The following is a 26,222-nucleotide window of genomic DNA, read 5'->3' on the forward strand; positions in this document are numbered from 1 at the left end:
GAAGAGATGGGAGAGGTCTTGAATGAGTACTTTTCTTCTGTATTTACAAATGAGAGGGGCGATATTGTTGGAGAGGACAGTGTGAAACAGATTGGTAAGCTCGAGGAAATACTTGTTAGGAAGGAAGATGTGTTGGGCATTTTGCAAAACTTGAGGATAGACAAGTCCCCCGGGCCTGACGGGATATATCCAAGGATTCTATGGGAAGCAAGAGATGAAATTGCAGAGCCGTTGGCAATGATCTTTTCGTCCTCACTGTCAACAGGGGTGGTACCAGGGGATTGGAGAGTGGCGAATGTCGTGCCCCTGTTCAAAAAAGGAACTAGGGATAACCCTGGGAATTACAGGCCAGTTAGTCTTACTTCGGTGGTAGGCAAAGTAATGGAAAGGGTACTGAAGGATAGGATTTCTGAGCATCTGGAAAGACACTGCTTGATTAGGGATAGTCAGCACGGATTTGTGAGGGGTAGGTCTTGCCTTACAAATCTTATTGAATTCTTTGAGGAGGTGACCAAGCATGTGGATGAAGGTAAAGCAGTGGATGTAGTGTACATGGATTTTAGTAAGGCATTTGATAAAGTTCCCCATGGTAGGCTTCTGCACAAAGTAAGGAGGCATGGGATAGTGGGAAATTTGGCCAGTTGGATAACGAACTGGCTAACCGATAGAAGTCAGAGAGTGGTGGTGGATGGCAAATATTCAGCCTGGATCCCAGTTACCAGTGGTGTACCGCAGGGATCAGTTCTGGGTCCTCTGCTGTTTGTGATTTTCATTAATGACTTGGATGAGGGAGTTGAAGGGTGGATCAGTAAATTTGCAGACGATACGAAGATTGGTGGAGTTGTGGATAGTAAGGAGGGCTGTTGTCGGCTGCAAAGAGACATAGATAGGATGCAGAGCTGGGCTGAGAAGTGGCAGATGGAGTTTAACCCTGAAAAGTGTGAGGTTGTCCATTTTGGAAGGACAAATATGAATGCGGAATACAGGATTAACGGTAGAGTTCTTGGCATTGTGGAGGAGCAGAGAGACCTTGGGGTCTATGTTCATACATCTTTGAAAGTTGCCACTCAAGTGGATAGAGCTGTGAAGAAGGCCTATGGTGTGCTCGCGTTCATTAACAGAGGGATTGAATTTAAGAGCCGTGAGGTGATGATGCAGCTGTACAAAACTTTGGTAAGGCCACATTTGGAGTACTGTGTACAGTTCTGGTCGCCTCATTTTAGGAAGGATGTGGAAGCTCTGGAAAAGGTGCAAAGAAGATTTACCAGGATGTTGCCTGGAATGGAGAGGAGGTCTTACGAGGAAAGGTTGAGGGTGCTAGGCCTTTTCTCATTAGAGCGGAGAAGGATGAGGGGCGACTTGATAGAGGTTTATAAGATGATCAGGGGAATAGATAGAGTAGACAGTCAGAGACTTTTTCCCTAGGTGGAACACACCATTACAAGGGGACATAAATTTAAGGTGAAAGGTGGAAGATATAGGAGGGATATCAGAGGTAGGTTCTTTACCCAGAGAGTAGTGGGGGCATGGAATGCACTGCCTGTGGAAGTAGTTGAGTCGGAAACATTAGGGACCTTCAAGCAGCTGTTGGATAGGTACATGGATTACGGGAAAATTATATAGTGTAGATTTATTTGTTCTTAAAGGCAGCATGGTAGCATTGCGGATAGCACAATTGCTTCACAGATCCATGGTCCCAGGTTCGATTCCGGCTTGGGTCATTGTCTGTGCGGAGTCTGCACGTCCTCCCCGTGTCTGCGTGGGTTTCCTCCGGGTGCTCCGGTTTCCTCCCACAGTCCAAAGATGTGCGGGTTAGGTGAATTGGCCAATGATAAATTGCCCTTAATGTCCAAATTGCCCTTGGTGTTGGGTGGAGGTGTTGAGTTTGGGTAGGGTGCTCTTTCCAAGAGCTGGTGCGGACTCGAGGGGCCGAATGGCCTCCTTCTGCACTGTAAATTCAATGATAATCTATGATTAATCTAGGACAAAGGTTCGGCACAACATCGTGGGCCGAAGGGCCTGTTCTGTGCTGTATTTTCTATGTTCTATGTTTACGCTCCGCACAACCCTCCTCTCACCTGACCACCTCACCCAGTCACACTCTCCTTCTATTGCCCATGATGTGTTCAGCTAGTTTCTCCTTAAATACGTCTTTGCTCTTTACCCCCAGCTGCTCCATGAGGTAGCAAGTTTCACATTCTAGCCACTCTAGGGAAAATAATTCTCTTAATTTCCCTCAAGAAATTATCAGTTACTGTCATACATTTATGGCCCCAGGGTTTTGCATTTCTCCCATAAGTGTCCTTTATGCCCTTCTATATCAAACATCTTCAGAATTTTAAAACCCTCCATCAGGGCTTCTCTCAGTCTTCTCTGTTCCAGAGAGATGAGCCGCAGCCTACTCAGACTTTCCAGAAAACCTCTAATTTCCAGTATCCCCCTTGTGAATCTTCTTTGCACCCTCGCTCCTGTGTCTCAATCATTTTTATTGAATCCTGCACAGGACTCAATTCCATTGGCTTTAGAGATCTGCAGAGCCACGTGGCTCTCATGTATTCAGCTCCTTCCAATGCCTCGACGGGCACAAGTGCCATTTGTTGTTGCACTGCCGATAGAGTAGGAATCCCACGGATTCAATCTCCAATCAGCTTTGGGTTCACTGATGTCAGTTGAACAGCTTCAATTGCTATCCTGCGTTGAACCTCTCCCAACTCTCCCGATCCTACGTGACACCTACGAGAACGTATGTGAGGGTAAAGCAGGATTGTTCTCTGACAGGGTGCCCTTCACAGTTGAATAGCTTGCTGACTTTAATTGCCCAGATACTGCGAGTTGTCCCTGGTTGCAGAAGGCCGCTGGAGAACCACACAGCACTTGTACATCCACCAATTTGATCCATTGTCTTCGCTGCGCCCAATGCAGTTTCCTCTACACTGGGGAGACTAAACGCAGACTGGGCGACCGCTTTGGGGAACACCTTCCCTTAGCCCACAAGCATAACCACAACCTTCCTGTTGTCCCAAAGCCCTGGGGTAATATCAACCCACCTGTAGCTCTCATGTACAAGGTTATATCTACCGTCACCTGGCTTGTACTCCACCTTAAACCCTTTTGAAAAAAATAATTTCATACATCTATTATCTCGATGCGAAAACCCCCCCCCCCCCCCCCCCAAACACCCCGAACACCCCCCCCCCCCCCCCCCCCCACACCGGGACACCTGTCTTTTCTTCTTAAGGTTGCTGCATCTTGTTTCAATCTCCCCCAGCTGCAGTTTTCTCCCTCTCTTTATTTCTGATGAAGAACCAAACGGACTTGAAACGTCGGGCTGCATTCTCCCATCCCCCAGCCGCGGGTTTCTCGGCCGCGCGCCGTTCGCTGCCGACGAGATTCCATCTTCCCGCCGCTTGTCCATGGGATTTCCCAGTGATGTCACCCCACGCCGCTGGGAAACCCCGCCAGCGGGAGTACGCTGCCGGCAGGAAAAGTGATCGCAAAGGCCGGAGAACTCCAACCATTAACTCTGTTTTCTCTCCCTCCAGGTGCTGCTGGACCTGCTGAGGTTTCCCAACACGCTCTGTTGTTGTGCTGCACAGCAATGCTTGGGGCAAAACACCTCACTAAAGAAAGGGAGACAATCACAGCTTGAAGGGAACAGGTAATTTGATGAGGAACATAAGAACTAGGAACAGTAGAACAGTGCAGGAAAGGCCACTGCTCTGAAGTCAAGGCCGGAGGGGATACATTGTTGGGGCAGAAGATAAATAGACTCCACTCCAGATGTAACTGAGCTGAGCCCGATCGCCATGCTTGATGCGTGCCGGGTTCCATTCCGACTGCTGGCACCTCCCCACTTGTGCAGACCATTCACACTTAGAATGAAAAGGTTCATTCGTACAACCATTGCCAGTCGAGAACGAGAGATTGAGATGGCGAGAGAGAGAGTGATTGACACTTAGAGGTGGAGATGGCGAGAGAGAGACTGTCAAACAGAAATAGTTTTAAAAATCATAGAGGCAGAGGCATTCTAGAGACAGGAGCAGACAGACAGTAAAGTAGGGCAAATAGTTTGCTTATTCATGTGTAAGAAAGAGAGTGAGAGAATGGACAGGCCTGCACTAATGCCTTTTAATGATCTTCCTAATGATCATTTTGAGTGTGAGCTTATTAGGAAAGCTATTCTTTCGCTCTTTAGTTGCAAACCAGTCCATTCTGTTATTGTTAGATTGTTTAGTCGTCAATAGAAGGAAGCTTTCAGACCAACCTTAAGGCCACAAAGAGAAACATTTTTAGCTGCAGGGGGAAAATGATTGCAAAATGTGTTTCAGTCATTTCATGGGGTCAGTTTCGGAGATTAGACCCCGAGCACTGTAAACTTGGCCTAGCTGATCACACTCTGGAACCTGACTTGCAGACTTTTTAAAGTTGACTATTGATGGTCATCTTTGCATATCTGGACTGCCAGCCAATCACATGGCACGCTGGCCGAACACAAATCACCTGCACTCAATCCTTGACGCCCATCCATTTAAATCTAAGTGAATGGGTGGAAATTAATTTTTATAGAATCCCCTCTGCATTTCCTGACAGCCAGCAATTGGACTTTGTGAACTCAGGCGTTATGTTCACATGGTTTGTTTTATAACCTGTTGTTGCTTCGCTGTCTATTTGATTGGTGCACATCAGAATTTTCTTTCTGATGGCAGACTCCAGTTCTGATTAGGTTTCACATCCAGGGATATTGACATCTCTCCCTTTTTTCCCATTAAGCCCTGCTGCCTTCTTCCAGTGCTTCTTGTTCGTATGAAAGATGAATGTGTTTTTGAAAGCCAAGCCTGGTTAAATAAACCCCAGCCGGTTGCCACGCCAGTCCAACATTCAGGATGTGCAACAGGAAAAAACTCTTTGGTCCTTTTTCCGAGCCGTGGCAATGTGGTACTGGTGAAGGCTCCTGCTACTTGATATCCCCAAGCAAACCAATAATCACGCACTTCCAAAATGCTGGCTACTCTTTCCCAGGGTGGAGGGGTCAGTCACCAGGGGGCATAGGTTTAAGGTCCATGGGGCAAAGTTTAGAGGAGATGTACGAGGCAGGGTTTTTACACAGAGGGTGGTGAGTGCCTGGAACGCGTTGCCAGGGGAGGTTGTGGAAGCAGATACATTAACGCATTCAAAAGGCATCTTGACAAACACATGGATAGGATGGGTGTAGAGGGATACGGCATTAGGAAGTGCTAAGGGTTTTGGCCAAAGGTAGTATCATGACCGATACAGGCTTGGAGGGCCGAAGGGCCTGTTCCTGTGCTGTATTGTTCTTTGTACTACACAAGGGGCGTTAAGGAAGTGTGTGGGATCACTGCTTTAACCTGAAAAACCAAATGATCTTGTGCTCGGAGGCACTGAGGATCGCTGCATTTCCTGGATGAGGCAATGATTGCACAAACGTTTATAATCCGATCAAACTGCTCCTTACATTATTCACCAGAGGAAGAAATGAAGGAATGAATAGAATACATTGCTGATTTCTTAGCTGCTCTTGGTCTTCCAGCTCGTTAAGTGTTGGCGCCTCGTCTTGTTGGGATAGGTCTATCATTGTCCCAAAATGCAGCTTTGCGATTGTTACAGGGCTACCTGACTTTGTCCGGCCAGGTGGAGTCAGTTCACGTATGAAGCAGGTTAGTGAAGCAACGCAGCCACCGGCTGAAGCTTAAATCTATTCACCAAGCTGAAACACGACAAGTGCCAAGACTGTAGTAATTCAGCCTACATGGTCCTTGATGTTATTTGTAGCACCAAAACGAGGCCATTCAACCCAACACAAGTCAACAGGTGAAGCAGCATTTCATTTGCCCCTCCTTCAATTTGGTCCACTGTATTTGCTGCTCCCAATGCGGTCTCCTCTATGATGGGGAGATTAAACGTAGACAAGGCATCTGCTTCGCGGAACACCTTCATCCGGTAAGCGTGACCCCAACCGCCCGGTTGTGAACTTTACCCATCATTTTGCCTCCCCTCTTTTGTTTCCTGTTATTCGGGTCCTCTGGCTTGTCCCAACGCATCACCACCAACCCCCCTCAGCCCCCCTCCCCCCACAACTACCCCACTCCCCGAACATGGTCACTGACCCTTGTTGTTTAGTTTTTCTCCCATCGAGCACTGAAATTTGTTCCCCTGCCATCCGACCTTTTGTCACTATTAACCCTCTTCAGTCCCTCATGGTACCATTAACACTCCTCTTTGTATTGTGTCCATGAAACCTTTGTCAATCTCTACTTTGCCCCAACCTATCCCTGTCCTTCTATTTTCTCCCACCTCCTCCACCCGCCTCTCCAGCTAAATAATCCATTACATTTCTATCCCTCTTCAGTTTTACAGAAAGGTCATATGGCTTCAAAGGTTTAACTCTGTTTCTCTCGCCACAGTTGTTGACAGACCTGCTGAGTTTATCCAGCATTTTTTGTTTTTATTTTAGGTTCATAACAGAATTTATGTTCCTTGCAAGACTCCTCCCACTTTCTTTTATCTCACCCTATTCGCATAATCTTCGATTCGGCAGCACGGTAGCACAAGTGGATAGCACTGTGGCTTCACAGCGCCAGGGTCCCAGGTTCGATTCCCCGCTGGGTCACTGTCTGTGCGGAGTCTGCACGTTCTCCCCGCGTCTGCGTGGGTTTCCTCCGGGTGTTCCGGTTTCCTCCCACAGTCCAAAGACGTGCAGATTAGGTGGATTGGCCATGATAAATTGCCCTTAGTGACCAAAAAGGTTAGGAGGGGTTTTTGGGTTAATGGGATAGGGTGGAAGTGAGGACTTAAGTGGGCCGGTGCAGACTCGATGGGCCGAATGGCCTCCTTCTGCGCTGTATGTTCTATGATTCCTTCCTCCGTCGTGCGTTTATCTAGCTTCTCCTTAACCTTCCTGTGGTCATGAGTTCGACTTTCTCACCACTGTCTGGGTCAAGCAGTTTCTCCTGATTTCCCGAATGGGGTTACTGTGACTCTCTTATAATCATGGCCTCCACCTCTGGTGTTGCCCACAAGTGGAAGCATCTCCTCTACATCCACCCCATCAAACCCTTTCATAATCTAGCATCAGTGTCAGCTGGCTTTCAGGGTCATTGCAACTGGGAATAAAGCTCGGCTCCCAATCCCAATCCCTCAAACACTGAACGTGGTGAAGCCCACCTCGTGAGCGTGAACCAGCCATAGTATGACTTGATTAAAAGCACCTTTTACAGGCACTTTATTAAAGAGCAGGGCTGACGCTCCAAGTGCAGTACTGAAGGAGCTGCTGCACTGTCAGAGCTGTCAGAGGCGCGAATGCACGGCCCAGAATTTCCTTCCCGGCAGATCCCATGGCACGATTTTAAAGAAGAGCTGGGGTGCTGGCCAGTATTTATCCCTCCACCAGCGTTACAGAAAAAAACCCAGACTGTCTGATTATTGCCACATTGCTGTCTGTGGGAGCTCGCAGTGCCGAAACAGGCTGCTACATTTCAAAAGTATTTCAGTGGCTGTAAAGCACTTTGCAATATCTTGAGATTGTGAGAGGCGCTACACAAGTGCAAGTTATTTCCCTCTTTATATTAATAAAGACGAGGTTGGAATATGAAGCACATGTTTCAGAATGCGGTTAAAGTCTGATCAACCAGCACGCAGAGCTCAAACCGACAATGTGTTCGGAGTCTCCAACAGAAACCCGTGAGGTTTTGCTGTAAGTACCTTGATCAAGTATATGTTTAACGGTCAACATTTTGTTTCATTACAACAGTGACTACATTTCAATAATGCTTCATTGGTTGTAAAGTGCTTTTGAATGTCCTGACCTCGTTGGGGTGCTGCATAAATGCAAGTCTTTCTTCTTAAGCATCCACTTACTCAAGCTGTGATATCTGACATTCAGTGTTGAGAACTCTAATCACCAGATAAGTTAATTGTAAGTAAGAACGCACACATTCATTGCCACATGGTCTGCAGTGGTTGATGAAGAAGGCAGCCCACTACATCCTCCAGCCTCTACAGGGGATAGTCAGTAAATGCTGGCTTTTGCCAGCAATGCCCATATCTTGAGAATTAACATTAAAAAAAAACAGGCCCTACAGGTCCAACAAAATGCTCTTCCCAAACCCATCTCACGAAACAGCAGCTAGCAAAAATAATAGCAAAAAATGTTAAGAATGAAAGTTTTTGCTTAATGCTTTGGTCGTATCTGGCCCCAACTGAAGCTTAAACTTGTCTTAAGGAGGAAACAGTAAGAAGTCTTACAACACCAGGTTAAAGTCCAACAGGTTTGTTTCAAATCACTAGCTTTTGGAGCACTGCTCCTTCCTCAGGTGAAGGAGCTACACTCCCAAAGCTAGTGTTTGAAACAAACCTGTTGGACTTTAACCTGGTGTTGTAAGACTTCTTACTGGGCTCACCCCAGTCCAACGCCGGCATCTCCGCATTAAGGAAGAAAGACTTGCGCTGACATAGTACCTTTCATGATCTCAGGATGTCTCGAAGCGTTGGCCGGTTTGGCTGAAATGAAATGAAAATCGCTTATTGTCACAAGTAGGCTTCGAATGAAGTTACTGTGAAAAGCCCCTAGTCGCCACATTCCGACGCCTGTTCGGGGAGGCTGGTATGGGAATTGAACCGTGCTGCTGGCTTCCGCCTTGGTCTGCTTTCAAAGCCAGCGATTTAGCCCTGTGTGTTGAACCAGCTGGATGACTAGTTTGTGATGCAGAGCGAGGCCAGCAGCGTGGGTTCAATTCCTGTATGTTCACGCCTTCTCAACCGTACCCCTTGCCTGAGGTGTGGTGACCCTCGGGTTAAATCACTACAGGTCAGCTCCCCCCCTCAAAGGGGAAAGCATCTTATCGTCATCTGGGACAGTGGCGACTTTTGCAACCCATAAAATATTTGGCGAAGAGCAATTACTGCTGTGTAGGTGCCTTGTGGTGCAATGGGGAATGTCCCAACCTCTGAATCAGAAGCACTATGTTCAAGTCCCACTGACCATGGAAGGTGTGTTCACAATGTGGCCAAAGGGATTGATTAGCAAACTGCAAATCCTTCTAATATGTCAAGGGCAGGCGACAAACGCAGGAGAGTTTCCTGGTCAGCCTGAGCCTGCATGAGGCAACGGCAAATTACTGCAGAACCAGCACATGCAAGTTCATGGTCGCCAGCACCTCAGTGCACGAGACCTGCAGAGAAAGAGAGTCACTGCCGCAATGTAGGAGGTGCGGTCGTTAATATTGGCCAGGGCACTGGGGAGAACCTCGCTGCTCTTCCTACTAAACAGTCATGGGATCTTTTACAGCAACTTAAGAGGGCAGAGTGGGCTTCGGTTTAACATCTCACCCAAAGGCTGGCACCTCTGGCAGTGCTGCACTCGCTCCCTGCAGTGGGAATCTCAGCCTCGATGTTTGTGCTCAGGTCTCTGGAGTAGACTCTAATCCCATGGGGTCAGATTTTGCTCCCACGCCAACGAGAAGACTACGTGGACGCAATATCTCGTGTGGATCGGGAAAGGTTGCTCTAATGTGTGAGGGCGGGGGGAGGCGTGGGGGGGTGAGTGCCCCTGAGAATGGGGTGGTGGGAGGTGGGGGGGGGGGGCGTTGACCCGATGCCTGAAGGGTGGGGAGAGGAGAGGGCCGCAATGCTATTTGGGGGAGCCCCCATCGCGCTCGGGAGGGGGTGGGGGAGCCCTGCTACTTGTGCTGTGGGGGAGGGGAGCCCCCGATGCTAGTGAGGGGGTCCTCCATGTCCATTGAGGGGAGGGGGGGTCGGAGGGGCATTTACTTTCTGTGCTGAGGGGGGGCGCTCTTTAAAGATGGTGCCCCAATCTGTGTGGAGCCGGCCTTGCTGGCTCTACCATGTTCCACCCCACCAGACTGAAGGCAAGGACCCCGCCCACTCATTCATTTCTCAAAGTGCCAGAAAATATGGACTAAAAACTTGGCTGTTGTTGTTGAAAACTCACCACTATTCTTAGAAGTCCCCCTATACCAAAAAGGGCTGACATTCTAAATGGTGATCAGGGAATCTCACTCCCTGACTCCGATGCAGACATCAGTGGGTGCTATTCAGGTCAAACAATGTGTTCAAGTTATCCCCCAGTATAACACATACCTTCACCGAAGATTTCATCTACTTACCACTTAATAACATCGATCCTGGGTCCCACATTGCTCAGTAAGTAAAGTAGACTTTGGAATAACCACTATTTCAGGTTAAATTAAGTTATTTTATTATTATATTTTTTCTTTTAAAAGCTGCAAATACTATCTTTACAGAAAGGAAAAAGATCTTGCTTCTGGATCCTTCGGGTTGGTTGAAGGGACCTTCAGGCCCAACTTGACAATCAATCTTCTTTAAAGTCTGGTCTTCTTTCAATGTATTTGCTGGTCAGCTCGGTTGCTGTGTCCTGTCTTTCCCATGTACCGAGCTGTGAGAGCTGACTCTGCTGGCTGTCTCTGAGCTGACTCTGAGCTGACTCTGCCTACTCTTTAAATTCTAGTCTTCCTTAGATGTATTAGCTGTTTTAGCTCAGCTGCTTTGCCCTGTCCCTTTCCCATGGCCGAGCTGACTGTAATCTGACTCTGAGCTGCTTGTTCCTTCTCTGCTTCTCTCTCTCTCCCTCTGAGTTCTGGTTCTCGTAGTTCCTGCTCTGGTCTCTTGGTTTATATATTTTTCTAAAAGTTATCTAGTTTTTATGACTTTATTGTAAAGTAACTCTTGATTTAACTTTGATTGTAAAAAGTATCTTTGATCTAAACTTTCTAATCCAACTAACGTATTCATTTTGACATGACTTCATCTCATAGATCTGATTACATTGTTTCCTTTGGATGATCAAAATGCTTTGACTTCAAGAGGTGTTATTTTTAATTCCTGTCATTTCTATAATTTTATTTTCCAATTGTGTCCTCAGCTCATAATTTTGACTTTGATTTTGGCTTTGAATTATGTTTCTCGTAGACTCAGGGGGCGTCATTCTCCGACCCCCCGCCGGGTCGGAGAATGGCCGTTGGCCGCCGTGAATCCCGCCCCCGCCCCCGCCGAAGTCTCCGCTCCCGGAGATTGGGCGGGGGCGGGAATCCGGCCGCGCCGGTTGGCGGGACCCCCCGCTGGATTCTACGGCCCGGATGGGCCGAAGTCCCGCCCAGGAATTGCCTGTCCCGCCGACGTAAATCAAACCTGGTATTTACCGGCGGGACCAGGCGGCGTGGGCGGGCTCCGGGGTCCTGGGGGGGGGCGCGGGGCGATCTGACCCCGGGGGGTGCCCCCACGGTGGCCTGGCCCGTGATCGGGGCCCACCGATCCGCGGGCGGGCCTGTGCCGTGGGGGCACTCTTTCCCTTCCGCCTCCGCCACGGCCTCCACCATGGCGGAGGCGGAAGAGACTCTCCCCACTGCGCATGCGCGGGAAACTGACAGCGGCCGCTGACGCTCCCGCGCATGCGCTGGGAAACTGACAGCGGCCGCTGACGCTCCCGCGCATGCGCCGCATTTCCGCGCCAGCTGGCGGGGCAACAAACACCATTTCCGCCAGCTGGCGGGGCGGAAATCCCTCCGGCATCGGCCTAGCCCCTCAATGTTGGGGCTAGCCCGCCAAAGATGCAGAGACTTCCGCACCTTTTTGCCGGCTCGATGCCCGTCTGATTGGCGCCGGCTTTGGCGCCAGTCGGCGGGCATCCCGCCGTTGGGGGAGAATTTCGCCCATGGTCTCCAGTTTTCTTTAATTTACCTGGTATTAGCAAATTTTCACACCTAGAATTATCACCAAATTCAACTGAACCTCATCCTTTCTTTTCCAGCTGCTCACTAAGATAGTTACTTTCAATGAAGGTGTGAGCCATTGTTTTGGGCTTCATTCAAAATCCTGTTTGTCTTGTTTGCTAAGCCTGCTTGACCAAGGCTATCTGCATTTTACAATCCTTCCCTGGTAGCTGCTGTTAACCCTTTGTGGGATCTTGCCCTGTATCCTCTCATGTTTCTCTCAGACCAGATATTGCCAGACTTCCATGTTTCAAATGACACCTCTTTCCATATTTTCAATAACACTGTACAGCTGGAGAGGGACACACCGGGGAATAGCACCTTTCAGAAAAAATACCGGACAGTTTCGCCCGTGGTCTTCTCACTGAATCATGGCCGATGCTTTGCTGCTGTTGATGGACCAATCATACATCTCCAGCATTTTAATTTTGAGTTCCAGGTTTCCCTTTCACTAAAAGCACGCATTATCTACTTTATTGTGTTGTTACCAAAGGAAAAGTGGGACGGGGAGTGCTTCTGAAGACAGCTAAATCCATCCAAATCAGTCATTTTAATTGTTCTCCCTGTAGGAATGGTGAACCACTCGGGTGGTGTAGGTAAAGCAAAGTCACCCAAGTCCCAGATGACACTTTCTCCTTTGAGGGGGGAAGAGCTGACTGGTGGTGATTTAACCTGAGGGTCACCACACTTCAGGCGAGGGGCAAGGTCGAGAAGGCAGGGCCTTCATGAAGACCCTTAGCCGGTACAGGAATCGAACCCGCGCTGCTGAACTTGCTCATTTTTTGTATCTTGTTTCTGGATTGCAAACCAGCTGTCCAGCCAACTCAGCTAAACCTGCCCCCTACTGGTGTAAGTACTCTTTTATGCTCCTGTTGTGACACCTGACATTTCCCCAACTGGGGACAGCGACTCTTAGTTATCAACTTAAAGCATAAACTCTCTTGCAACACAATTTCAACATTAGAATCAAGAGAACAAAGGATAGATCCTTCGGACCTCCAACCGTGCTGCCCGTCTAACCTTCTACACTTCCCGCAATCATATCCCTCTATTCTCATCCTATTCATGTATTTGTCCCCTAAACGTCACTGCCGTACCTTCTTCCTGTTGCTAACTTTGCCTTAGTTCAATTGCTCTGTTTTATTACCTTTGCTCTTGAGTCGCCAGGTGTCTTTATGATACCACCAGCCCGAGTAATAATCAATAATCCAATACACCGCTTAAGTAAGGTTTAAATCAAAGCACATTTATTATACACAGTAATCGCTACTCATGCATAAATTCTACGTTTAAGCTACTTCTGCAACTAACAGGCCTATACTTAACTTTGAACTGGCCCACCAGGTCAGGGAAACAAATGGCCTTTCGTTCAGGTTCTGAGCCTGCGGGATTCGAAGTTGGTACGGATTGGTAGCTAGGAGCGCCTATCTCGTAGCGAGCGTTGAATTAAGACTTACGGTTTCGACCTTCACTGCTCCGGTCACGTTCAATGTTGGTTCGTTGTTGCTGGGTGACCCGGGCAGGAAGGAGAGCTGAAGAGGAGCTGCTGAAGAGTGAAGAGAGCGATTTGAACTTGGGCTCAATTCTTATAGTCCCCAGGGGCTTCCTTCCTTTTGGTGCGGACCCTGTACCTGGTCCCAAGTGATTGGACTTTGTCCCAATCGCTTGGTTCGATTTTCTCCAATGCTGGAGTGGTTGCCTGATCGATGGGTGGTCTTGAGGTGCTCGTTCACCTCTCTTTGTGTTGGCTCCTGCTGGTGCCGAGGAGTCTGGTTTTGCTTTGTGGGTCTAAATGTTGCTTATTGTTCCCGGGGATTGCTCATTAGTATGCAGATGGCTGGTGTTTTGTTATGCTGATGGTTGCTGGTATCGATCTTGCCTGGCCTTTCCAGAGGTAAATACACAGCCAACCTGCAGCTGCTGGTTTTTGTCTTGTTGGCTGACTTTCCCATCACCCTTTGCTGTTCGCCATTTTGAATCGGGAGTTGCCATTTTAAATGGCTACCTTCCATCATCTCCTCCGGCAGCAAGTTCTGGCACCCACTATCCTCTATGTAAAAAAACTTCCCTTGCACATCTCCTCTAAACTTTGCCCCTCGCACCTTAAACATATGTCCCCTAGTAATTGACCCCTCTACCCTGGGAAAAAGCCTCTGACTATCCACTCTGTCCATGCCCTCATAATTTTGTAGACCTCTATCAGGTCGCCCCTTAACCTCTGTCGTTCCAGTGAGAACAAACCGTGTTTATTCAACCTCTCCTCATAGCTAATGCCCTCCAGACCAGGCAACACCCTGGTAAACCTCCTCTGTACCCTCTTCAAAGCCTCCACATCCTTCTGGTAGTGTGGCGACCAGAATTGAATACTATATTCCAAGTGTGTCCTAATTAAGGTTCTATACAGCTGCAACATGACTTGCCAATTCTTATACTCAATGTCCTAGCCGATGAAGGCAAGCATGCCGTTGCCACTTTCAGTGACCTGTGTACCTGTACACCCAGATCTCTCTGCCTGTCAATACACTTAAGGGTTCTGCCATTTACTGTATATTTCCCAACTGTATTAGCCCTTCCAAAATGCATTACCTCACATTTGTCCGGATTAAACTTCATCTGCCATCTCTCCGCCCAAGTCCCCAAACAATCTAAATCCTGCTGTATCCTCCGACAGTCCTCATCGCTATCCGCAATTCCACTAATCTTTGTGTCGTCCGCAAACTTACTAATCAGACCAGTTACATTTCCTCCAAATCATTTATATATACTACGAACAGCAAAGGTCCCAGCACTGATCCCTGCAGAACATCACTAGTCACAGCCCTCCAATCAGAAAAGCACCCTTCCACTGCTACCCTCTGTCTTCTGTGACCGAGCCAGTTTCGTATCCATCTTGCCAGCTCATCTCTGATCCCGTGTGACTTCACTTTCTGTACCAGTCTGCCATGTGGGATCTTGTCAAAGGCCTTACTGAATCCATGTAGACAACATCCACTGCCGTAGCTTCATCAATCATCTTCGTCACTTCCTCGAAAAACTCAGGTCAAATTAGTGAGACACGATCTCGCCTTCACAAAACCGTGCTGCCTCCTGCTAATACGTCCACTTGCGTCCAAATGGGAGAAAATCCTATCTGAAAAATCCTCTCCAATAATTTCCCTTCCACTGACTTCCTATAATTTCCTGGATTATCCTTGCAACCCTTCTTTTTAAAAAAATATTTTTATTGGTATTTTCAATTTATACACAGTAACACTTTGCGTTTATAATTTATAGTATGTGTGGTTCTTATATAAATATTGATTGTCTGTCTTGGTGTGCCTTCCTCCCCTCCTTCCCTTCTCCCCGCCCCCCCCCCCCCCCCGGATCTCCTTGGTATCCCCCTTTTTCATTCAGGGTGTACTGTCCCCTGGCTCCTATTCTCCCCTTTCCCCCCCTCTTCCCTTTAGGCTTTCTGCTGCCTGTCTTGCGGGTTTGCCTTGCCTCCCTCCGTGCTGCTCCCTTTACTTCCCCTCTGGGACTTTACCTGTAACCAATGAGGAAACAAAGACTCAACATGCCTGCCAAGGGTTGGAAATCATTCCTGTCCCCTTGCTAACTCAGGCCCACTGAGTCAGCAGTGGCTCTCCATTTCTACAAACCTCAGCATAATAATACATGAGGAAAGCTGATCTTAACTCATCAATCGAATGAAATATTAATTCCCAACACCACCAAAAGTGGTTTGCTCCCAAACATTCCTCCTTGCAAGTCATTTGCACAATTTGCTCACTCTTTATGTGAAGGAATAATTTCTAACAGTCACAAATTTGCCTTTTATTCGTTGGGCCTGTGTCCTTGTATTGTCCTCGCAATAATGCATTTATATAGCACCTATCCTGACCACAGGATAGGCAAGTCCCGTCCGCAGTGGGTGTTATTGGTGGTTCAACTGGGGAATATCACGGGAAGGGCCTAGACGTAATCCGCGGCAGAGCAAATGCAAGACGCGATCATCCCCTCCCCCGCCAGTAGCGGGCTGTGTTTCCCGGCATCCACCATCAGGAACCATCATTATAATATATTTGCATTTCATCATCGTGCCCCACACGCATGAATCATGCCCCCATGTCACATTTAAATCACGCGGTGCCCTGATGTAAGAATGTCGCAATGTGCAACTGGTTTCAAAAGGCCTGCACCTGGTGAGGTGTCTGAGGCAGCAGATGTTAGGGAAGGGTAAGTGAAAATGCAGTGATTTTTCACTCTACTGCCTGGGCTGCTCTTCAGCTTTCAGGCAGGGTGACTGATGGGGGTTAGGCCTCTGATGGGGGTCTATTGGGGCTTTGTGAGCCTCTGTTGGGGGTTCTGATGGGGAGCTGTGATGGGGGGGGGGGGGTATGATGGGGGGGTTTGGTGTCTGATGGGGGGCATGATGGGGAGGTTTGATCGGAGGGGTTGGGGGGGTCTGTGGGGGGAGTGAGTCACCCTCATGTGTACGTCTGTGGAGGGGGTGACATGTTATTTCCGTGGTATGGAAGAGGATGTCCCTACTTGTGAGCGGAGTGGGTCAGAATTGACCCGGGGGTGAGGATGTCGGTCACGAGGCCAACACAATGTCCAGACAAGGCAAATGTACTCGGGACATGCTCATAGCCGCTCGATTTGTGGATGGAGATGATGACACCCAGTGAGGGCAGCCCTTCGATCGTCACAGAGCTGATGTGAATATTTGACTTCTGTCTGGCTGATAGCAGCTCGCTTGCTCTCAGTGACCAGGGTCATGCCGGTGGTGATGCAGCGGGGGACGGTTAACCTCTCCTGATCCGACGGCATCCTTTGTGAGCCAAGGAGCAGAGTCACAGGGGGCTGCTGGGGTGTGGGGGGGTCCAGGTGGTGGTAAGGGGGCAGGGCGGGGGAGAGGGCGTGAGAAGGCAGTAGCTGCTGGCATGTGGGAGCGTGGGGGAGGGAGGGACAGAAACTGCTGGGAAGGGGGGTGGGTGCAGAGAGGGGACAGCAGTATCTCTAAGGTGCAGCAAGGACACAGGGAGAATGACTGGAATCTGTGATGCCAGCCCAGTACATTCTGGGAAACATCCTCATTCCCACTGAGACACAGGCAGGGCTGATGTGTTCAGTCACTGTGCTGGGGAAAGTTGTACACAGCACAGGGAGGAAGCCCTGAACTGAGAACCCTGCCTCTATCTTGTGCAGGGATCTATAACTAGGTCCCGCTGAGGTGTGTATCTCTGCGCTGGTGGAGGTTGAGGGTGAACGCTGTGACGGGATATGTCTGTGCCCGGAGATTGCGTGTTGGGTGCCGTTCCCAGGCTGGACTCCAGGACCTGGCACATGGGCCGCGTCAGCTGCTTCCCAAATGGGCCTGCGAAAAAAGGGAGAGGTGATTGGTGCATGGCAGGGGCCCGAGAAACAGGAGACATCACTCACAGCGCTGATGGATGTTTCAGTGCGGGGTCCTCACTTGTTTGAGCGCCGCCTTCCTAAACCGGAGGATCTTGAGTTCAGGACACCCTTCCACCTGTCTGCGATCTCTCCCTTTTGTCGTGTGTCAGGTTGTCCTGCATGAAGACAGATGGAGAGAGTGTACGCAGGACACCTGTCAGGTCAGGCGATGACGATGCCTGGCATGTGTGAATGGTGAGTGGGGCGTAATAAGGACACAACCCACGGGGGAGATGAAGATGTGTGTGGGAGAGCGAGTGGTGGTGTCTTTTGATCTGGCAGTGAATGCGATCCCTGTGGACGTGTGTGAGTTGTGAGTAATGAGAAGGGGGATTGCCTTGGCCGAACGGAAGAGATTATTCATCCCCCTGCGAATATGGATGCCTGACCTCTGCTGGAGGGTGTTGGTACTGACCACCGCTGCCATCCCCTCCCATGCTGGATTGGTCACCTTGGATGAGGTTGTCCACCCAGGGCGTGAGTGGAGTACTTTGCGGAGGGTCTCCACTGCATCCAGCAGGCGCTGGAGGGAGGTGTTGGAAATTTTGGGGGGAGTATGCTTTTTAGCTTTGGCAGCCATGACCTCCCAGTGACATCCTCTTGTGAGCTAGCTGTGTACAGGGGCAGCCTTTATGTACAGTGCCCAGATTATCGAAGTGCTGAGGTGATGGCGGGGCAGGTGTATCAGAGACCTCCCACCAGTGATCCAATGTGAAGCCCGTGCCTCTGCATTTTGCAAACCAATTGCCGCACAATATGAGATACAAAAGCCCGGCATTTCCATCGGCGGGTCAAACAGCATTTCAGTTACCCGACATCGGACGTTGCCGATTTCTGGGACAGTTCCACCTCATGGGCGAAATTCTCCGTTATCGGCGGAAAGTCCGCCGATCGGCGCAAAAAACTTGCGTCACATCGGAGAAATGGGTCGAAAGTCTCCGGCCCGAAATGGGCTAGCAGCGACGTAACGGGATCCGCGCTTGCGCAGTGGTTGACGCCGTGCAGCGTCATACGCGCTGCACGGCGTGACGGCTCATAAGGCCGCGCTGCTCCCCCCCACCCGACCGGAACACCCGACCGGAACACCCGACTGGATGGCTGGCCGCCGCTCAGCCCCGAGGTTCGAGTCACGGGATGTGGAGGCGCTCCTGGACGCGGTGGAGCAGAGGAGGGACGCCCTGTATCCCAGGCACGGCCGCAGAGTTGCCCCACGCCACAGCCGGCGTCTGTGGAGGGAAGTGGCAGAGGCCGTCACCGCTGCGGCCCTGACACCACGGACAGGCACCCAGTGCCACAAGAAGGTGAACGACCTCGTCAGAGCAGGCAGGGTGAGCCTCCCCATATACTCCCTCTCCCATATCCCCCCCTCCCCCATATCCCCCCCCTCCCCATATCCCCCCTCCCCATATCCCCCCTCCCCCATATCCCCCCTCCCCCATATCCCCCCTCCCCCATATCCCCCCTCCCCCATATCCCCCCTTCCCCATATCCCCCCTCCCCCATAGCCCCCCTCCCCATATACCCCCTCCCCCATATCCCCCCTCCCCATATCCCCCTCCCCTATATCCCCCCTCCCCCATATCCCCCTCCCCCATATCCCCCCTCCCCCATATCCACCCTCCCCCATATCCCCCCTTCCCCCATATCCCCCCTGCCCCCATATCCCCCCTTCCCCATATCCCCCCTTCCCCATATCCCCCCTCCCCCATATCCCCCCTCCCCCATATCCCCCCTCCCCCATATCCCCCCTCCCCATATCCCCATATCCCCCCTCCCCCGTATCCCCCATATCCCCCCTTCCCCCATATCCCCCATATCCCCCCTCCCCCATATACCCCCTCCCCCATATCCCCAAGTGAATCCAGCCCTAACCTTAACCTCTGCAATGCACATGCAACCGATGGCGTGCATTCATATACCTGCCTAACACTGTTGTTTTTTACCCCTGCCACCCCCCCCCCCACAGGAGAAGCGCGCACACAACAATAGGGAGCATGTAAGGACTGGAGGAGGCCCCGCTGATGAGAGGCCACTGACCGAACACCAGGAAAGGGCTCTGGAACTGGCTGGCGGACCTGAGGACCGGGAGGTTGCTGATGCAGAGGTCGGGGGCGTACTAGCAAGTGAGCCACCGACAGCCCGTCCCCATATCCCCCCTCCCTTATAGCCCCCTCTCCCATATCACCTGATCACTGCCTGATGTCTAACCATGCATGCTTCATTGTGTATCGCAGGAGCAAACGTCCAGGCACCCATCCCCGCAGATGCAGACCGCCCGCAGGATGCCCCTCGCACACCACGGGACACGGAGAGACACGGACCCTCCAGCATGCGACGCCCGCAGGATGCCCCTCGCACACCACGGGACACGGAGAGACATGGACCCTCCAGCATGCGACGCCCGCAGGATGCCCCTCGGAGGCCACGGGAGACGGAGAGACCCGCACCCTCCAGCATGCGACGCCCGCAGGATGCCCCTCGCACACCACGGGAGACGGAGAGACCCGCACCCTCCAGCATGCGACGCCCGCAGGATGCCCCTCGGAGGCCACGGGAGACGGAGAGACCCGCACCCTCCAGCATGCGACGCCCGCAGGATGCCCCTCGCACACCACGGGACACGGAGAGACCTGGAGCAACAGGGAGACGACACCCCCGTCACATGCGGGAGCGACCACCCAGCGACGAGAGGGGCAGCCACAGGCCCCCGTCACATCCGAGCCAGGACACCACTACCCAGGACACCACTACCCAGGACACCACTACCCAGGACACCACTACCCGGGACACCACTACCCGGGACAGCACTGCCCAGGACACCCCTACCCGGGACAGCACTACCCAGGAAGACAAAATTACGGACAGTGACTCAGAGTGGATGGGTGGAGACGAACCCCCACCCCAAAGTGCCATGGACTCAGAGTGGGACGAAGAGCACGACACAACACCACTGCTGTCACCAACACCCTCCACCATCGCAGAAACACTCACCTCGGTTGGGCACTTTAGTGATGAGGCGTCTGTTACACTCACTGGTGCGCACAACACAGCCGTCCCGGTACAGCAGGTGGAGGTAGGAGCAGCAGAGGGGCCGGGCGGTCGGAGGGCAGCCCAGCCCAAGCGAACATCTGCCGCCCAGATGGATCCTGGGTTCCTGGAGTTACCACACCCACACATAGATCCGATGCAACCACCGACCCGGAGACGAGCGAAGAGGGTGACGGCCGGCTTGCGGCGGCTGCAGTCGCAGGTGGAGGAGTCCACCCGCGTCCAGGAGCTGGGAGTGATGCCGGTCATGCGTGCCACCCAGGCCGACACCGCACGGGTGTCGTCCGCGGTGGAGGCAATGGGTGCGACGGTGTCAGACATGGGGAACGGTTTGCGAGGCCTGGGGCTTTCCGTGCAGGCGGCGTCTGTGGCCCAGGACATGGCTGCCCTCTCACAGGAGGCCATGAGCCAGTGCCAGCGCCAGATGGCAGAGGCGCTCAACGCCATAGCCCAGTCTCTGCAGGCCATGGCCCAGTCTCAGCAGGCCATGGCCCAGTCTCAGCAGGCCATGGCCCAGTCTCAGCAGGCCATGGCCCAGTCTCTGCAGGCCATCGCTGAGGGCATCGGCGCCAGTGGCCATGTGCGAGCCGGCGTCGCTCTGTCACAGACAGGGTTTGCCAACCCCCTGGGCTCCATGGCTGTAAACCTGCAGAACCCTGTCAATACCAGCACGGGCCTCCAGGACTGGCAACGCCAGATGTCGGGGGGGCATCGGATGGCCAGTCCGTTCGCATCCCCCACCCATGTAGAGGCCTGGGGGCCATCGGGCACCCCGAGGGAGGAGGAGGTGGTGTGGTCGTCCCGGCTCCCCTGTAGGGGAGGTCCCGGTACACCGCGACACCTCGGACTCCCCCCCTTCCGTCCCAGGTGCATCGGGTGGGCAACGGGCAGGACAGGCTGGCAGCTCGCCATCCCAGTCGTCCGGGGCCGCAGCCTGGCCCATCTAGGCCAGGACGCCCCAGGAAACGGCCGCCAAAGGGATCCAGTGTCAGAGGGCAGGAATCACAGGAGTCCATCTCCAGTTCTGCTGTACCGTCTGGGGAACCTCGTAGACGTAGTCAAAGGGCCCGTAAGGCCAAACAATTAGACACTGAGTAAGTTGGCACGGGTGCAGGGCACAGATGAGTTTTAGGGGCTAGGGCACGTGCATGAACTCCTTTGGTTATTAAAGTCAATGTTACACCTACAGAAGCTGCCTTTGTGCTCTGTCCAAAGCGTGCGGGGGTGTCATGTACGTTGAGCGCAAGTGTGTGTGTGAGGGGTGGTCTTACCTCAGCCCCAGGTGAGTCTGCCCCCTTCCCCCTGGGCCGCCATTAACATCCCCCGGGCAGTGGACGGGACCGTGCGCTGCAGTGTCACAGCCGCATGCAGGGATGGTCCGGGTGGATGGTGGTGCTGTGGCCATGGGTCAGACATAGTCCAACGATGTGGAGCCAGGAGCTCACCGCAGGGCGGGTTGTCACCATCCTCCATGGCATGCAATAGACACGCGTCCACCCGCAACTGTGTGAGCCCAGCCCGTTGTGCCGTAGGTGGATCGGCAATGGGGGGGGCGGGGGTGATGTGCATGCGGGTGGGGTGGGTGGGGTTGGGGAGGGGGGTGAGGGTGCTGGGTGGGTGGATGGGTGGGGGGTGTGGGTGGTCGGCTGTTGCCATTGTGTGCGGTCTGTGGCCATACTACCTGATTCCCACGCCCATCTAGTCAGTGAAGCGGGCGGCTATCAGTCTGTCCCGTGCCCGCTGGGCCAGCCGGTAACGGTGGACAGCCACCCGCCTGTGTCTACCCCGTCTGCCCTGACCATTACCCCCATCCCCCTCATCTGGGGAGGACTGCGCCTCTTCCTGCTGCTCCTCCACTCCGCCCTCCTCTGCCTGCGGCACATCGCCCCTCTGCTGGGCTATGTTGTGCAGGACGCAGCACACCACAATGATGCGGCCGACCCTATCTGACCGATACTGGAGGGCGCCCCCAGAGAGGTCCAGGCACCTGAAACGCATCTTCAGCACGCCAAAGCACCTCTCTATCACTCCCCTTGTTGCTACATGGGCATCATTGTAGCGGTTCTCCGCCTCATTGCGTGGCCTCCGTATAGGCGTCATCAGCCACAATCGCAATGGGTAGCCCCTGTCGCCCAGCAACCAGCCCCTCAGCCGGGGATGGCGTCCCTCGTACATGCCGGGGATGGATGACCGCGACAACACGTATGAGTCGTGTACACTGCCTGGGTAACGGGCGCAGACGTGCAGGATCATCATGCGGTGGTCGCAGACCACCTGTATGTTCATCGAATAGGTCCCCTTCCTATTGCTGAACACGGCCCTGTTATCTGCAGGTGGCCGCACGGCGACGTGCATCCCATCGATCGCGCCCTAGACCATGGGGAACCCGGCCACGGCAGAGAAGCCCACGGCCCGGGCATCTTGGCTGGCCCGGTCCACGGGGAAGCGGATGTAGCGGTGCGCCATGGCATATAGGGCATCTGTCACTGCCCGGATGCACCGATGCACGCGATATGCCGGACAGGTACCCATTCGGTGCCTGGAATGACCCCGTTGCATAAAGGTTCAGGGCAACCGTAACCTTGACGGACACGGGGAGAGGATGTGCCCCGCCAGTGCCACGCGGTGACAGGTGTGCCAGCAGGTGGCAGATGTGTTCCACGGTTTCCCGCCTCATCCGGAGTCTCCTCCTGCATTCCCGGTCCGTGAGGTCCTGGTATGACTGCCGGGGCCGGTACACACGGGGCGCTCTCGGGTGCCTCCGTTGCCGTGGGGCCGCGATGTCCTCCTCCCCCTCCTCGTCCTGTCGGTCAGGTGTCCCTCCAGCCTGGGCGGCTGCCGCCTGTCCCTCTGCGGCAGCCTGCGCCGCCTCTCTGGCACGCTCCTCCTCCTCCTCCTCCTCATCCAGGGCAACATGGACATTAGCGGCTGCCGCCACAGCGGCCAACATCGCTGGATGATCGGAAAACATGACGGCCTGGTGGGGGGGAGGGGAACGACGACATGTCATCATTGCCCATATCCCCTCCTCCCCCCAGCCAGGTGGCATGGACCGCATGGGTCCAACTGTTGGAGGCTGGCACCTGGCCAGGTGGACCAACTCACTTGCCCTCGCATCCCCCTCCCCGGCATGGACCTCCCCCCCCCCAACATCCACCCCGGCACGGACCCCCCATCCCCCTCCCCGACACGGACCCCGCCCAACCTCCACCCCGGCACGGACCCCCCATCCCCCTCCCCGGCACGGACCCCCCCCCCCAACCTCCACCCCGGCACGGACCCCCCCCCCAACCTCCACCCCGGCACGGACCCCCCCAACCACCACCCCGGCACGGACCCCCCCCCCATCCCCCTCCCCGGCACGGACCCCCCCCCCAACCTCCACCCCGGCACGGACCCCCCATCCCCCTCCCCGGCACGGACCCCCCCCCAACCTCCACCCCGGCACGGACCCCCCATCCCCCTCCCCGGCACGGACCCCCCCCCACACCCCTCCCCGGCACGGACTCCCCCCCAACCTCCACCCCGGCACGGACACCCCCATCCCCCTCCCCGGCACGGACCCCCCTCCCGGCACTCCCCCGGAGCCCAGCCCACTCTAACCACCCCCCCCCGGCCGCACACACACACACACACACACACAACCCGAGACACACCTCTCCTCACACATTCAGACTGCGGCCATGCCATCGCCTGCCCAGAGCCAACCCTCCAGGCCGTCACTCACCTCCACGCTGGTCGGCGTGAACCTGGAGCACAGGTTCACGCCGATGAAAAGGAGGTTTAATTTACGTCGACGTGAACGGTCATCACGTCGACGGGACTTCGGCCCATCCGGAAGGGAGAATATCGGCAGGCCAAAAATCGGCTGCCTTGCGCAGACCCGTGCCATTCTCCGCGGCAGCGGCGACATTAACGCTCCGCCGACTTTTCTCCCTTCGGAGACTTCGGCAACCGGCGGGGGCGGGATTCACGGCGGCCAACGGCCATTCTCCGACCCGCTGGGTTGATTGAGAGGTAAATGCTGGCCAGGGCAATTAATTTCCAATACTCCTTCAAATCCACCCTCTCCAAGCCCTTAACCGCGTGTTTTTCAACCGAGTTCCCGAGTATCCCTAAAGTGTTCTGAGCAATTTTCAGGTCATTTGACAATTGCGCCAATTTTTATGGTGCATTGCTCTTACATTTAATGAAAAATAATCATTCATTCATTCAATCGTGTTTTTCTTTGTTTTCATGACTAAAAATGATGGGCTGGATTCTCCGTTTCTGCGACTAAGTGTGGATGCCAATGGAGAATCCGTGGACTTTTACAACAGGAAAATCGTCGCCGCACCTGCACCCATTCTGCTACTTGTGAGGGGCTCGCGCCGCTGCCGCGTGGAACACCATCGAATCCCATGAAAAACGGTGTGGCAGCCGCCAGGTCTGTGATGGCCACTCGCAGGGCTGACAAGCTGCAGCCGCGTTTAAACAATGCACCCCCCCACACACACACTGATCAGGGCCGAAAGTTGGGACAGGTTGTGCTGCAGCGCCCATACAGCTGATGGGTTGGCTGGGGCCAGGGGTCACCCATACGACCCAGGGCACCAGGGTTGCCTTGCTGGCTGCGGTAATGGTGTTGCACTCTCGCCCACCCCGACCCCATAGCCCACCTCCTGACCACTCCCCAGTCCTCCCCCCCCCCCGGCCCTGACAGAAGACCCCCCCCCCCCCCCGGCCAGCGACACGGCTGTCGGCGACGTATAGCGGTGCTGGACACTGTCCGTAGGCCTTCTCTCTCTCTCAGCAGCCACCACGCTAGGCTTACGACTGTCGAGACCACTCGTGGACAGCGCCATCAGGAACTCAGCCCATCGGAAGCAGAGAATCGTGGGTGGGCCCACTAATAATATGCAACCGGTGTTTAACGTACGCACAGTGTGCTTTGCATTGACGCTGTTGTCGAGGTAACGGAGCATCGCGATTTGGAGTCAGGCGGGTGATGCCGCGATTTTCCCGTCGACTAACGAAGAATCCCGCCCCATATATATACGGTGGGAGGGGAGGAGTGAACGAGGGTTGGGGGTCCCACAGAATGTCACTATATGTTACAGTGGTCCTTAAACAAAAACGGTTTAAGCACCACTGTCTTAACTAGATCCCCTCTCAGGCTCTTCTGGCTAAGGCTGACCCACCCATGATTCTCCTGCCTTTCGTCTGAAATCAGGTCGCCCACAGCCGGGGTCAACGTCCTGGCATCTCTCAGCAAAGCCTCCAGTGATTACATGTCACCTTTGTGTATCGGCAACCAGGACTGTTTACAGTACTCACGTGGTTCTGGTCATAGAATCATAGAATTTACAGTGCAGAAGGAGGCCATTCGGCCCATCGAGTCTACACCAGCTCCTGAAAGAGCACCCAACGTAAGTCCACACCTCCACCCTAGCCCTGTAACCCCGCAACCCCACCTAACGTTTCGACACTGCGGGGCAATTTAGCGTGACCAAGCCACCTAACCTGTACTTCTTTGGACTACAAACCCACGCAGACACGGGGAGAACGTGCAGACTCCGCACAGACTGTGCCCCAAGCCGGGATTCGAACCCGGGTCCCTGGCGCTGTGCAGAAACAGTGCTAACCACCGTGCTACCGTGCCGCCCTGTGTCCTGAGACCCAGTGGAGACAGTACAGCAGTAGGGACAAAACAGAGAACAGCCACAGGAGCTTTTTAGCACAGATTCACTCAGCGTGAACCAGGGTATAACGTCTGACTTGAAAATTAAAAAAATCGCAGGCCTGTGGGGAAAGAGCAGGGGAGTGGGGACTAATTTGTAAATTCTTTCAAAGAGCTAGTATAGACACAATGGACTGAATAGCCTCATTGTGTTCTGTATGATTTTCTCATGTGGCTGAGAGGTACTTAATACCTTAAATGTAAAAATGGATTTCTTCAAACCTGCCAATTATTGAAAAGCTCCAGACACG

The sequence above is a fragment of the Scyliorhinus torazame genome, chromosome 12 (assembly GCF_047496885.1).
Source record: "Scyliorhinus torazame isolate Kashiwa2021f chromosome 12, sScyTor2.1, whole genome shotgun sequence".
Lineage (NCBI taxonomy): Eukaryota > Metazoa > Chordata > Chondrichthyes > Carcharhiniformes > Scyliorhinidae > Scyliorhinus > Scyliorhinus torazame.